The following is a 13,714-nucleotide window of genomic DNA, read 5'->3' on the forward strand; positions in this document are numbered from 1 at the left end:
CTGGTCCCCTGCCTGGTCCACTCACTGGTCCCCTGGCTGGTCCACTGACTGGTCTCTTGGCTGGTCCTCTGGCTGGTCCACTCACTGGTCCCCTGGCTGGTCCACTCACTGGTCCCCTGGCTAGTCCCCTGGCTGGTGCCCTGGCTGGTCCACTCACTGATCCCCTGGCTGGTCCACTCACTGGTCCCCTGGCTGGTCCCCTGGCTGGTCCACTCACTGGTCCCCTGGCTGGTCCAATCACTGATCCCCTGGCAGGTCCCCTGGCTGGTCCACTCACTGGTCCCCTGGCTGGTCCCCTGGCTGGTCCACTCACTGGTCCCCTGGCTGGTCCCCTGGCTGGTCCACTCACTGGTCCCCTGGCTGGTCCACTCACTGGTCCCCTGGCTGGTCCACTCACTGGTCCCCTGGCTAGTCCCCTGGCTGGTCCACTCACTGGTCCCCTGGCTGGTCCCCTGGTTGGTCCACTCACTGGTCCCCTGGCTGGTCACCTGGTTGGTCCACTCACTGGTCCACTCACTGGTCCCCTGGCTGGTCCACTCACTGGTCCCCTGGCTGGTCCCCTGGTTGGTCTACACACTGGTCCCCTGGTTGGTCCACTCACTGGTCCCCTTGCTGGTCCACTCACTGGTCCCCTGGCTGGTCCCCTGGTTGGTCTACACACTGGTCCCCTGGCTGGTCCCCTGGTTGGTCCACTCACTGGTCCACTCACTGGTCCCCTTGCTGGTCCACTCACTGGTCTCTTGGCTGGTCCTCTGGCTGGTCCACTCACTGGACCTCTGGCTGGTCCACTCACTGGTCACCTGGCTGGTCCACTCACTGGTCTCTTGGCTGGTCCTCTGGCTGGTCCACTCACTGGTCCCCTGGCTGGTCCCCTTGCTGGTCCACTCACTGGTCCCCTGGCTGGTCCACTCACTGGTCCCCTGGTTGGTCCCCTGGCTGGTCCCCTGCCTGGTCCACTCACTGGTCCCCTGGCTGGTCCCCTGGATGGCCTTGATGTTCCACTGGCTGGTCCCCTGCCTGGTCTCCTGGCTGGTCCCCTGGCTGGTCCCCTGGCTGGTCTCCTGGCTGGTCCCCTGGCTGGTCCACTCACTGGTCCCCTGGCTATTCCCCTGGCTGGTCCCCTGGCTGGTCCACTCACTGGTCCCCTGACTGGTCCACTTGCGGGTCCACTCACTGGTCTCTTGGCTGGTCCCCTGGCTGGTCCACTCACTGGTCCCCTGGCTGGTCCCCTGGTTGGTCCACTCACTGGTCCCCTGGCTGGTCCACTCACTGGTCCCCTGGCTGGTCCACTCACTGTTCCCCTGGCTGGTCCACTCACTGGTATCTTGGCTGGTCCTCTGTCTGGTCCACTCACTGGTCCCCTGGCTGGTCCCCTGGCTGGTCCCCTGGATGGTCCCCTGGCTTGTCCCCTGCCATGTCCACTCACTGGTCCCCTGGCTGGTCCCCTTGATGTTCCACTGGCTGGTCCCCTGGCTGGTCCACTCACTGGTCCCCTGGCTGGTCCACTCACTGGTCCCCTGGCTAGTCCCCTGGCTGGTCCCCTGGCTGGTCCACTCACTGGTCCCCTGACTGGTCCCCTGGCGGGTCCACTCACTGGTCTCTTGGCTGGTCCCCTGGCGGGTCCACTCACTGGTCTCTTGGCTGGTCCCCTGGCTGGTCCACTCACTGGTCCCCTGGCTGGTCCACTCACTGGTCCCCTGGCTGGTCCCCTTGATGTTCCACTGGCTGGTCCCCTGGCTGGTCCACTCACTGGTCCCCTGGCTGGTCCACTCACTGGTCCCCTGGCTAGTCCCCTGGCTGGTCCCCTGGCTGGTCCACTCACTGGTCCCCTGACTGGTCCCCTGGCGGGTCCACTCACTGGTCTCTTGGCTGGTCCCCTGGCTGGTCCACTCACTGGTCCCCTGGCGGGTCCACTCACTGGTCTCTTGGCTGGTCCCCTGGCGGGTCCACTCACTGGTCTCTTGGCTGGTCCCCTGGCTGGTCCACTCACTGGTCCCCTGGCTGGTCCACTCACTGGTCCCCTGGCTGGTCCCCTTGATGTTCCACTGGCTGGTCCCCTGGCTGGTCCACTCACTGGTCCCCTGGCTGGTCCACTCACTGGTCCCCTGGCTAGTCCCCTGGCTGGTCCCCTGGCTGGTCCACTCACTGGTCCCCTGACTGGTCCCCTGGCGGGTCCACTCACTGGTCTCTTGGCTGGTCCCCTGGTTGGTCCACTCACTGGTCCCCTGGCTGGTCCCCTGGCTGGTCCCCTGCCTGGTCCACTGACTGGTCTCTTGGCTGGTCCTCTGGCTGGTCCCCTGGCTGGTCCACTCACTGGTATCTTGGCTGGTCCTCTGTCTGGTCCACTCACTGGTCCCCTGGCTGGTCCACTCACTGGTCCCATGGCTGGTCCCCTGGTTGGTCCACTCACTGGTCCCCTGGCTGGTCACCTGGTTGGTCCACTCACTGGTCCACTCACTGGTCCCCTGGCTGGTCCACTCACTGGTCCCCTAACTGGTCCCTTGGCTGGTCCACTCACTGGTCCCCTGGCTGGTCCCCTGGCTGGTCCCCTGGATGGTCCCCTGGCTTGTCCCCTGCCATGTCCACTCACTGGTCCCCTGGCTGGTCCCCTTGATGTTCCACTGGCTGGTCCCCTGGCTGGTCCACTCACTGGTCCCCTGGCTGGTCCACTCACTGGTCCCCTGGCTAGTCCCCTGGCTGGTCCCCTGGCTGGTCCACTCACTGGTCCCCTGACTGGTCCCCTGGCGGGTCCACTCACTGGTCTCTTGGCTGGTCCCCTGGCTGGTCCACTCACTGGTCCCCTGGCTGGTCCACTCACTGGTCCCCTGGCTGGTCCCCTGGTTGGTCCACTCACTGGTCCCCTGGCTGGTCCCCTGGATGGTCCCCTGGCTGGTCCCCTGCCTGGTCCACTCACTGGTCCCCTGGCTGGTCCACTGACTGGTCTCGTGGCTGGTCCTCTGGCTGGTCCACTGGCTGGTCCACTCACTGGTCCCCTGGCTAGTCCCCTGGCTGGTCCACTCACTGGTCCCCTGGCTGGTCCACTCACTGGTCTCTTGGCTGGTCCTCTGGCTGTTCCACTCACTGGTCCCCTGGCTGGTCCACTCACTGGTTCCCTGGCTGGTCCCCTGGCTGGTCCACTGGCTGGTCCCCTGGCTGGTCCACTCACTGGTCCCCTGGCTGGTCCACTCACTGGTCTCCTGGCTGGTCTCCTGGCTGGTCCACTCACTGATCCCCTGGCTGGTCCCCTGGATGGTCCACTCACTGGCCCCCTGGCTGGTCCCCTGGCTGGTCCGCTGGCTGGTCCACTCACTGGTCCCCTGGCTGGTCCCCTGGCTGGTCCCCTTGCTGGTCCACTCACTGGTCCCCTGGCTAGTGCCCTGGCTGGTCCACTCACTGGTCCACTCACTGGTCCCCTGGCTGGTCCACTCACTGGTCCCCTGGCTGGTCCCCTGGTTGGTCCACTCACTGGTCCCCTGGCTGGTCACCTGGTTGGTCCACTCACTGGTCCACTCACTGGTCCCCTGGCTGGTCCACTCACTGGTCCCCTGGCTGGTCCCCTGGTTGGTCTACACACTGGTCCCCTGGTTGGTCCACTCACTGGTCCCCTTGCTGGTCCACTCACTGGTCCCCTGGCTGGTCCCCTGGTTGGTCTACACACTGGTCCCCTGGCTGGTCCCCTGGTTGGTCCACTCACTGGTCCACTCACTGGTCCCCTTGCTGGTCCACTCACTGGTCTCTTGGCTGGTCCTCTGGCTGGTCCACTCACTGGACCTCTGGCTGGTCCACTCACTGGTCACCTGGCTGGTCCACTCACTGGTCTCTTGGCTGGTCCTCTGGCTGGTCCACTCACTGGTCCCCTGGCTGGTCCCCTTGCTGGTCCACTCACTGGTCCCCTGGCTGGTCCACTCACTGGTCCCCTGGTTGGTCCCCTGGCTGGTCCCCTGCCTGGTCCACTCACTGGTCCCCTGGCTGGTCCCCTGGATGGCCTTGATGTTCCACTGGCTGGTCCCCTGCCTGGTCTCCTGGCTGGTCCCCTGGCTGGTCCCCTGGCTGGTCTCCTGGCTGGTCCCCTGGCTGGTCCACTCACTGGTCCCCTGGCTATTCCCCTGGCTGGTCCCCTGGCTGGTCCACTCACTGGTCCCCTGACTGGTCCACTTGCGGGTCCACTCACTGGTCTCTTGGCTGGTCCCCTGGCTGGTCCACTCACTGGTCCCCTGGCTGGTCCCCTGGTTGGTCCACTCACTGGTCCCCTGGCTGGTCCACTCACTGGTCCCCTGGCTGGTCCACTCACTGTTCCCCTGGCTGGTCCACTCACTGGTATCTTGGCTGGTCCTCTGTCTGGTCCACTCACTGGTCCCCTGGCTGGTCCCCTGGCTGGTCCCCTGGATGGTCCCCTGGCTTGTCCCCTGCCATGTCCACTCACTGGTCCCCTGGCTGGTCCCCTTGATGTTCCACTGGCTGGTCCCCTGGCTGGTCCACTCACTGGTCCCCTGGCTGGTCCACTCACTGGTCCCCTGGCTAGTCCCCTGGCTGGTCCCCTGGCTGGTCCACTCACTGGTCCCCTGACTGGTCCCCTGGCGGGTCCACTCACTGGTCTCTTGGCTGGTCCCCTGGCGGGTCCACTCACTGGTCTCTTGGCTGGTCCCCTGGCTGGTCCACTCACTGGTCCCCTGGCTGGTCCACTCACTGGTCCCCTGGCTGGTCCCCTTGATGTTCCACTGGCTGGTCCCCTGGCTGGTCCACTCACTGGTCCCCTGGCTGGTCCACTCACTGGTCCCCTGGCTAGTCCCCTGGCTGGTCCCCTGGCTGGTCCACTCACTGGTCCCCTGACTGGTCCCCTGGCGGGTCCACTCACTGGTCTCTTGGCTGGTCCCCTGGCTGGTCCACTCACTGGTCCCCTGGCGGGTCCACTCACTGGTCTCTTGGCTGGTCCCCTGGCGGGTCCACTCACTGGTCTCTTGGCTGGTCCCCTGGCTGGTCCACTCACTGGTCCCCTGGCTGGTCCACTCACTGGTCCCCTGGCTGGTCCCCTTGATGTTCCACTGGCTGGTCCCCTGGCTGGTCCACTCACTGGTCCCCTGGCTGGTCCACTCACTGGTCCCCTGGCTAGTCCCCTGGCTGGTCCCCTGGCTGGTCCACTCACTGGTCCCCTGACTGGTCCCCTGGCGGGTCCACTCACTGGTCTCTTGGCTGGTCCCCTGGTTGGTCCACTCACTGGTCCCCTGGCTGGTCCCCTGGCTGGTCCCCTGCCTGGTCCACTGACTGGTCTCTTGGCTGGTCCTCTGGCTGGTCCCCTGGCTGGTCCACTCACTGGTATCTTGGCTGGTCCTCTGTCTGGTCCACTCACTGGTCCCCTGGCTGGTCCACTCACTGGTCCCATGGCTGGTCCCCTGGTTGGTCCACTCACTGGTCCCCTGGCTGGTCACCTGGTTGGTCCACTCACTGGTCCACTCACTGGTCCCCTGGCTGGTCCACTCACTGGTCCCCTAACTGGTCCCTTGGCTGGTCCACTCACTGGTCCCCTGGCTGGTCCCCTGGCTGGTCCCCTGGATGGTCCCCTGGCTTGTCCCCTGCCATGTCCACTCACTGGTCCCCTGGCTGGTCCCCTTGATGTTCCACTGGCTGGTCCCCTGGCTGGTCCACTCACTGGTCCCCTGGCTGGTCCACTCACTGGTCCCCTGGCTAGTCCCCTGGCTGGTCCCCTGGCTGGTCCACTCACTGGTCCCCTGACTGGTCCCCTGGCGGGTCCACTCACTGGTCTCTTGGCTGGTCCCCTGGCTGGTCCACTCACTGGTCCCCTGGCTGGTCCACTCACTGGTCCCCTGGCTGGTCCCCTGGTTGGTCCACTCACTGGTCCCCTGGCTGGTCCCCTGGATGGTCCCCTGGCTGGTCCCCTGCCTGGTCCACTCACTGGTCCCCTGGCTGGTCCACTGACTGGTCTCTTGGCTGGTCCTCTGGCTGGTCCACTGGCTGGTCCACTCACTGGTCCCCTGGCTAGTCCCCTGGCTGGTCCACTCACTGGTCCCCTGGCTGGTCCACTCACTGGTCTCTTGGCTGGTCCTCTGGCTGTTCCACTCACTGGTCCCCTGGCTGGTCCACTCACTGGTTCCCTGGCTGGTCCCCTGGCTGGTCCACTGGCTGGTCCCCTGGCTGGTCCACTCACTGGTCCCCTGGCTGGTCCACTCACTGGTCTCCTGGCTGGTCTCCTGGCTGGTCCACTCACTGATCCCCTGGCTGGTCCCCTGGATGGTCCACTCACTGGCCCCCTGGCTGGTCCCCTGGCTGGTCCGCTGGCTGGTCCACTCACTGGTCCCCTGGCTGGTCCCCTGGCTGGTCCCCTTGCTGGTCCACTCACTGGTCCCCTGGCTAGTGCCCTGGCTGGTCCACTCACTGGTCCACTCACTGGTCCCCTGGCTGGTCCACTCACTGGTCTCTTGGCTGGTCCTCTGGATGGTCCACTCACTGGTCCCCTGGCTGGTCCCCTGGCTGGTCCCCTGGTTGGTCCACTCACTGGTCCCCTAGCTGGTCCACTCACTGGTCTCTTGGCTGGTCCTCTGGCTGGTCCACTCACTGGTCCCCTGGCTGGTCCACTCACTGGTCCCCTGGCTGGTCCCCTGGTTGGTCCAATCACTGGTCCACTATCTGGTCCGCTGTTTGATCCACTCACTGGTCCACTCACTGGTCCCCTGGCTGGTCCACTCACTGGTCCCCTGGCTGGTCCACTCACTGGTCTCTTGGCTGGTCCTCTGTCTGGTCCACTCACTGGTCCCCTGGCTGGTCCACTCACTGGTCCCCTGGCTGGTCCCCTGGCTGGTCCACTCACTGGTCCCCTGGCTGGTCCACTCACTGGTCCCCTGGCTGGTCCACTCACTGGTCCCCTGGCTAGTCCCCTGGCTGGTCCACTCACTGGTCCCCTGGCTGGTCCCCTGGTTGGTCCACTCACTGGTCCCCTGGCTGGTCACCTGGTTGGTCCACTCACTGGTCCACTCACTGGTCCCCTGGCTGGTCCACTCACTGGTCCCCTGGCTGGTCCCCTGGTTGGTCTACACACTGGTCCCCTGGTTGGTCCACTCACTGGTCCCCTTGCTGGTCCACTCACTGGTCCCCTGGCTGGTCCCCTGGTTGGTCTACACACTGGTCCCCTGGCTGGTCCCCTGGTTGGTCCACTCACTGGTCCACTCACTGGTCCCCTTGCTGGTCCACTCACTGGTCTCTTGGCTGGTCCTCTGGCTGGTCCACTCACTGGACCTCTGGCTGGTCCACTCACTGGTCACCTGGCTGGTCCACTCACTGGTCTCTTGGCTGGTCCTCTGGCTGGTCCACTCACTGGTCCCCTGGCTGGTCCCCTTGCTGGTCCACTCACTGGTCCCCTGGCTGGTCCACTCACTGGTCCCCTGGTTGGTCCCCTGGCTGGTCCCCTGCCTGGTCCACTCACTGGTCCCCTGGCTGGTCCCCTGGATGGCCTTGATGTTCCACTGGCTGGTCCCCTGCCTGGTCTCCTGGCTGGTCCCCTGGCTGGTCCCCTGGCTGGTCTCCTGGCTGGTCCCCTGGCTGGTCCACTCACTGGTCCCCTGGCTATTCCCCTGGCTGGTCCCCTGGCTGGTCCACTCACTGGTCCCCTGACTGGTCCACTTGCGGGTCCACTCACTGGTCTCTTGGCTGGTCCCCTGGCTGGTCCACTCACTGGTCCCCTGGCTGGTCCCCTGGTTGGTCCACTCACTGGTCCCCTGGCTGGTCCACTCACTGGTCCCCTGGCTGGTCCACTCACTGTTCCCCTGGCTGGTCCACTCACTGGTATCTTGGCTGGTCCTCTGTCTGGTCCACTCACTGGTCCCCTGGCTGGTCCCCTGGCTGGTCCCCTGGATGGTCCCCTGGCTTGTCCCCTGCCATGTCCACTCACTGGTCCCCTGGCTGGTCCCCTTGATGTTCCACTGGCTGGTCCCCTGGCTGGTCCACTCACTGGTCCCCTGGCTGGTCCACTCACTGGTCCCCTGGCTAGTCCCCTGGCTGGTCCCCTGGCTGGTCCACTCACTGGTCCCCTGACTGGTCCCCTGGCGGGTCCACTCACTGGTCTCTTGGCTGGTCCCCTGGCGGGTCCACTCACTGGTCTCTTGGCTGGTCCCCTGGCTGGTCCACTCACTGGTCCCCTGGCTGGTCCACTCACTGGTCCCCTGGCTGGTCCCCTTGATGTTCCACTGGCTGGTCCCCTGGCTGGTCCACTCACTGGTCCCCTGGCTGGTCCACTCACTGGTCCCCTGGCTAGTCCCCTGGCTGGTCCCCTGGCTGGTCCACTCACTGGTCCCCTGACTGGTCCCCTGGCGGGTCCACTCACTGGTCTCTTGGCTGGTCCCCTGGCTGGTCCACTCACTGGTCCCCTGGCGGGTCCACTCACTGGTCTCTTGGCTGGTCCCCTGGCGGGTCCACTCACTGGTCTCTTGGCTGGTCCCCTGGCTGGTCCACTCACTGGTCCCCTGGCTGGTCCACTCACTGGTCCCCTGGCTGGTCCCCTTGATGTTCCACTGGCTGGTCCCCTGGCTGGTCCACTCACTGGTCCCCTGGCTGGTCCACTCACTGGTCCCCTGGCTAGTCCCCTGGCTGGTCCCCTGGCTGGTCCACTCACTGGTCCCCTGACTGGTCCCCTGGCGGGTCCACTCACTGGTCTCTTGGCTGGTCCCCTGGTTGGTCCACTCACTGGTCCCCTGGCTGGTCCCCTGGCTGGTCCCCTGCCTGGTCCACTGACTGGTCTCTTGGCTGGTCCTCTGGCTGGTCCCCTGGCTGGTCCACTCACTGGTATCTTGGCTGGTCCTCTGTCTGGTCCACTCACTGGTCCCCTGGCTGGTCCACTCACTGGTCCCATGGCTGGTCCCCTGGTTGGTCCACTCACTGGTCCCCTGGCTGGTCACCTGGTTGGTCCACTCACTGGTCCACTCACTGGTCCCCTGGCTGGTCCACTCACTGGTCCCCTAACTGGTCCCTTGGCTGGTCCACTCACTGGTCCCCTGGCTGGTCCCCTGGCTGGTCCCCTGGATGGTCCCCTGGCTTGTCCCCTGCCATGTCCACTCACTGGTCCCCTGGCTGGTCCCCTTGATGTTCCACTGGCTGGTCCCCTGGCTGGTCCACTCACTGGTCCCCTGGCTGGTCCACTCACTGGTCCCCTGGCTAGTCCCCTGGCTGGTCCCCTGGCTGGTCCACTCACTGGTCCCCTGACTGGTCCCCTGGCGGGTCCACTCACTGGTCTCTTGGCTGGTCCCCTGGCTGGTCCACTCACTGGTCCCCTGGCTGGTCCACTCACTGGTCCCCTGGCTGGTCCCCTGGTTGGTCCACTCACTGGTCCCCTGGCTGGTCCCCTGGATGGTCCCCTGGCTGGTCCCCTGCCTGGTCCACTCACTGGTCCCCTGGCTGGTCCACTGACTGGTCTCTTGGCTGGTCCTCTGGCTGGTCCACTGGCTGGTCCACTCACTGGTCCCCTGGCTAGTCCCCTGGCTGGTCCACTCACTGGTCCCCTGGCTGGTCCACTCACTGGTCTCTTGGCTGGTCCTCTGGCTGTTCCACTCACTGGTCCCCTGGCTGGTCCACTCACTGGTTCCCTGGCTGGTCCCCTGGCTGGTCCACTGGCTGGTCCCCTGGCTGGTCCACTCACTGGTCCCCTGGCTGGTCCACTCACTGGTCTCCTGGCTGGTCTCCTGGCTGGTCCACTCACTGATCCCCTGGCTGGTCCCCTGGATGGTCCACTCACTGGCCCCCTGGCTGGTCCCCTGGCTGGTCCGCTGGCTGGTCCACTCACTGGTCCCCTGGCTGGTCCCCTGGCTGGTCCCCTTGCTGGTCCACTCACTGGTCCCCTGGCTAGTGCCCTGGCTGGTCCACTCACTGGTCCACTCACTGGTCCCCTGGCTGGTCCACTCACTGGTCTCTTGGCTGGTCCTCTGGATGGTCCACTCACTGGTCCCCTGGCTGGTCCCCTGGCTGGTCCCCTGGTTGGTCCACTCACTGGTCCCCTAGCTGGTCCACTCACTGGTCTCTTGGCTGGTCCTCTGGCTGGTCCACTCACTGGTCCCCTGGCTGGTCCACTCACTGGTCCCCTGGCTGGTCCCCTGGTTGGTCCAATCACTGGTCCACTATCTGGTCCGCTGTTTGATCCACTCACTGGTCCACTCACTGGTCCCCTGGCTGGTCCACTCACTGGTCCCCTGGCTGGTCCACTCACTGGTCTCTTGGCTGGTCCTCTGTCTGGTCCACTCACTGGTCCCCTGGCTGGTCCACTCACTGGTCCCATGGCTGGTCCCCTGGTTGGTCCACTCACTGGTCCCCTGGCTGGTCACCTGGTTGGTCCACTCACTGGTCCACTCACTGGTCCCCTGGCTGGTCCCTTGGCTGGTCCACTCCCTGGTCCCATGGCTGGTCCCCTGGCTGGTCCCCTTGATGTTCCACTGGCTGGTCCCCTGGCTGGTCCACTCACTGGTCCCCTGGCTGGTCCACTCACTGGTCCCCTGGCTAGTCCCCTGGCTGGTCCCCTGGCTGGTCCACTCACTGGTCCCCTGACTGGTCCCCTGGCGGGTCCACTCACTGGTCTCTTGGCTGGTCCCCTGGCTGGTCCACTCACTGGTCCCCTGGCTGGTCCACTCACTGGTCCCCTGGCTGGTCCCCTGGTTGGTCCACTCACTGGTCCCCTGGCTGGTCCCCTGGATGGTCCCCTGGCTGGTCCCCTGGCTGGTCCACTCACTGGTCCCCTGGCTGGTCCACTCACTGGTCCCCTGACTAGTCCCCTGGCTGGTCCCCTGGCTGGTCCACTCACTGGTCCCCTGGCTGGTTCCCTGGCTGGTCTCCTGGCTGGTCCCCTGGTTGGTCCACTCACTGGTCCCCTAGCTGGTCCCCTGGTTGGTCCACTCACTGGTCCACTCACTGGTCTCTTGGCTGGTCCTCTGGCTGGTCCACTCACTGGTCCCCTGGCTGGTCCACTCACTGGTCCCCTGGCTGGTCCACTCACTGGTCCACTGGCTGGTCCACTCACTGGTCCCCTGGCTGGTCCACTCACTGGTCCCCTGGCTGGTCCACTCACTGGTCCCCTGGCTAGTCCCCTGGCTGGTCCACTCACTGGTCCCCTGGCTGGTCCACTCACTGGTCTCTTGGCTGGTCCTCTGGCTGGTCCACTCACTGGTCCCCTGGCTGGTCCACTCACTGGTCTCTTGGCTGGTCCTCTGGCTGGTCCACTCACTGGTCCCCTGGCTGGTCCACTCACTGGTCCCCTGGCTGGTCCGCTGGTTGGTCCACTCACTGGTCCCCTGGCTGGTCCCCTGGTTGGTCCACTCACTGGTCCCCTGGCTGGTCCCCTGGCTGGTCCACTCACTGGTCCCCTGGATGGTCCCCTGGCTTAATTTTTTTAAATTAATAGAGGTGGATCAATCAACCTGACACTGGCAGCTAGCTAACTAACTAACTAATTTTACCTTGTACTTCCTCTTTAAATTCTCCCATTTCTTGCTATTCTGCTTGCCAGACACTATCCCCACCAGCTGCACTTCTTTTATTAGGTCCATAGAAGGATCTTTTAAGATGTGTACAATGAACAACAGTGTCGAACCCATTAACGTTACTACTAGCTAGCTAATAGGCACAACTAGTCAAAGCCCAGAGTAGACGCATTTCTGCAGCCAGTGGAACCAGTTATATTCTCCACCCTCAAAACCTTATCAGGGTGAAAGTTTGCTTTTCAGGGCGTGCAATGTTGACAACAAAATGTGTTTAGTATTGAATTAGCTAGCTATATAAGACATTGCTAGATGACTAATGTTACTCAGCTAATGTTATGTAGCTAGCTAGCTAACGTTAAGCCACTTGGCTAGATAGCTAGGTTCACGTTAGTAACATTCAACGGCAAGCTGGAGCTGACGTGAACCTAGCTAGTTAGCTACACTGAAAACAAATAGAAACGCAACATGCAACAATTTGAATGATTTTACTGAGTTACAGTTCATATAAAGGAATCAGTCAATTTAAATACATTTATTAGGCCGTAATCTATGGATTTCACATGAACGGGCATTCAGATGAAAAAAAGGTTGGGGCATGGATCATAAAACCTGCCAGTTTCTGGTGTGACCCCCATTTGCCTGGAACTTGCTGTTGTACACGTCAATCCAGAGCATCCCAAACATGCAAGAACTGGGGCATTTTCAGCTTCCGGGAATTACATACAGATCCTTCCTTGCGACATGACGCCATGCATTATCATGAGATGATGATGACTGCGGATTAATGGCATGACAATGGGCCTCAGGATCTCGTCACGGTATCTCTGTGCATTCAAATTGCCTTTGATAAAATGCAATTGTGTTTGTTGTCTGTAGCTTATGCCTGCCCATACCATAACCCCACCGCCACCATGGGGAACTCTTCACAATGCTGACATCAGCAAAACGCATGCCCACAGAACGCCATACACGTGGTCTGCGGTGGTGAGGCCAGTTGGAGGTACTACCAAATTACGTTGAAGGCGGCTTATGGTAGAGAAATTAACATTAGATTCTCTGGCAACGGCTCAGGTGGACATTCCTTCAGTCAGCATGCCAATTTCACGCTCCCTCAAAACCTGAGACATCTATGGCATTGTGTTGTGTGACAAAACACACAGCTCATACCGAGTTAAATAAAGGTTAAATCAAAATGAAAAAATACATAGAAAGGTCTTGTTGAGGTAATGCATATATATATATTATTTTCCAAACTCCATTTAGAGAACATTTTGAGTAAAACTATACTCAGAAAACTATGCTAAGCATACTTACATTTGAACAGAGTTTTAGCTGGGGTTTGGTTAGTCATTTCAGTTGCTATGTTGTTGCTAGGTAACATGCTAAGATGCTGCCAAGGCCGCTGAGTCCATAGGATGCCCATTCGATAAAGAGGTTTTCAAAGTGCGCAATGGAGCCCTCAATGACTTGACTGAACTGACTCGTGAATACGCATATCGAGTGATGGAGTGCTCAAAGTGTCCAGATTGAGATTCAGCCCTTGTTGCTCCCTACATCCCTACTTCTTGTAGCTGTTCACAAAAAAAAATGTCACTGAACAAATTCCAGGTCAGCTGAGAGCAAACATGAACATTGTGAAAATTCTGTGCAACTTCCAGTGTGCTTTTACAGTGAGGCTTTACCCACTTTAAGTCACAGTTTTAACAGTGGTCAAGTAGGCTACTGTGGCTATTTGATTATAATGTAGGACTACCAGAGTGGCCCACCATGAAAATAAATTGCATCCCAAAACATTTTAACATGGAAATAGCTGTTCTATCATTCAGCCTACAGTAGCAGCCAATGAGTGGTTTTCAATGTAGGCCTACATTCCATGAGACTTATGAAAAAAAACATGAAGGGCTTGACATTAAGCTGTTTATCCACTTGTCCTTCAGACAAGGAACTCACTGATAATGTAAAATTGAATGCATCATTATTCCCATACCGTTATTAGAGAGAATCAGACAAATCGTGTTTCCCTCGGCCTATCGGCTACTTAGCTTATCGCCTGTCTCAAAATACAACACTGTCCCTTTAAGCCAAAACAAATCTCTTTACCTGACTCGCTTTTCAAAGATGTATAGAAATGCACACGTTGTGTGCTCTTGTAGGAAGCAACCACTCCCCCATTGCTGACTACAAATGACCTATAACTGGGCTGATAACTCACTAACCAACAAAGGATGTGAACAAAATGTGCACCC

The sequence above is a fragment of the Oncorhynchus kisutch genome, linkage group LG29, assembly GCF_002021735.2.
Source record: "Oncorhynchus kisutch isolate 150728-3 linkage group LG29, Okis_V2, whole genome shotgun sequence".
NCBI classification, from domain to species: Eukaryota; Metazoa; Chordata; class Actinopteri; order Salmoniformes; family Salmonidae; genus Oncorhynchus; species Oncorhynchus kisutch.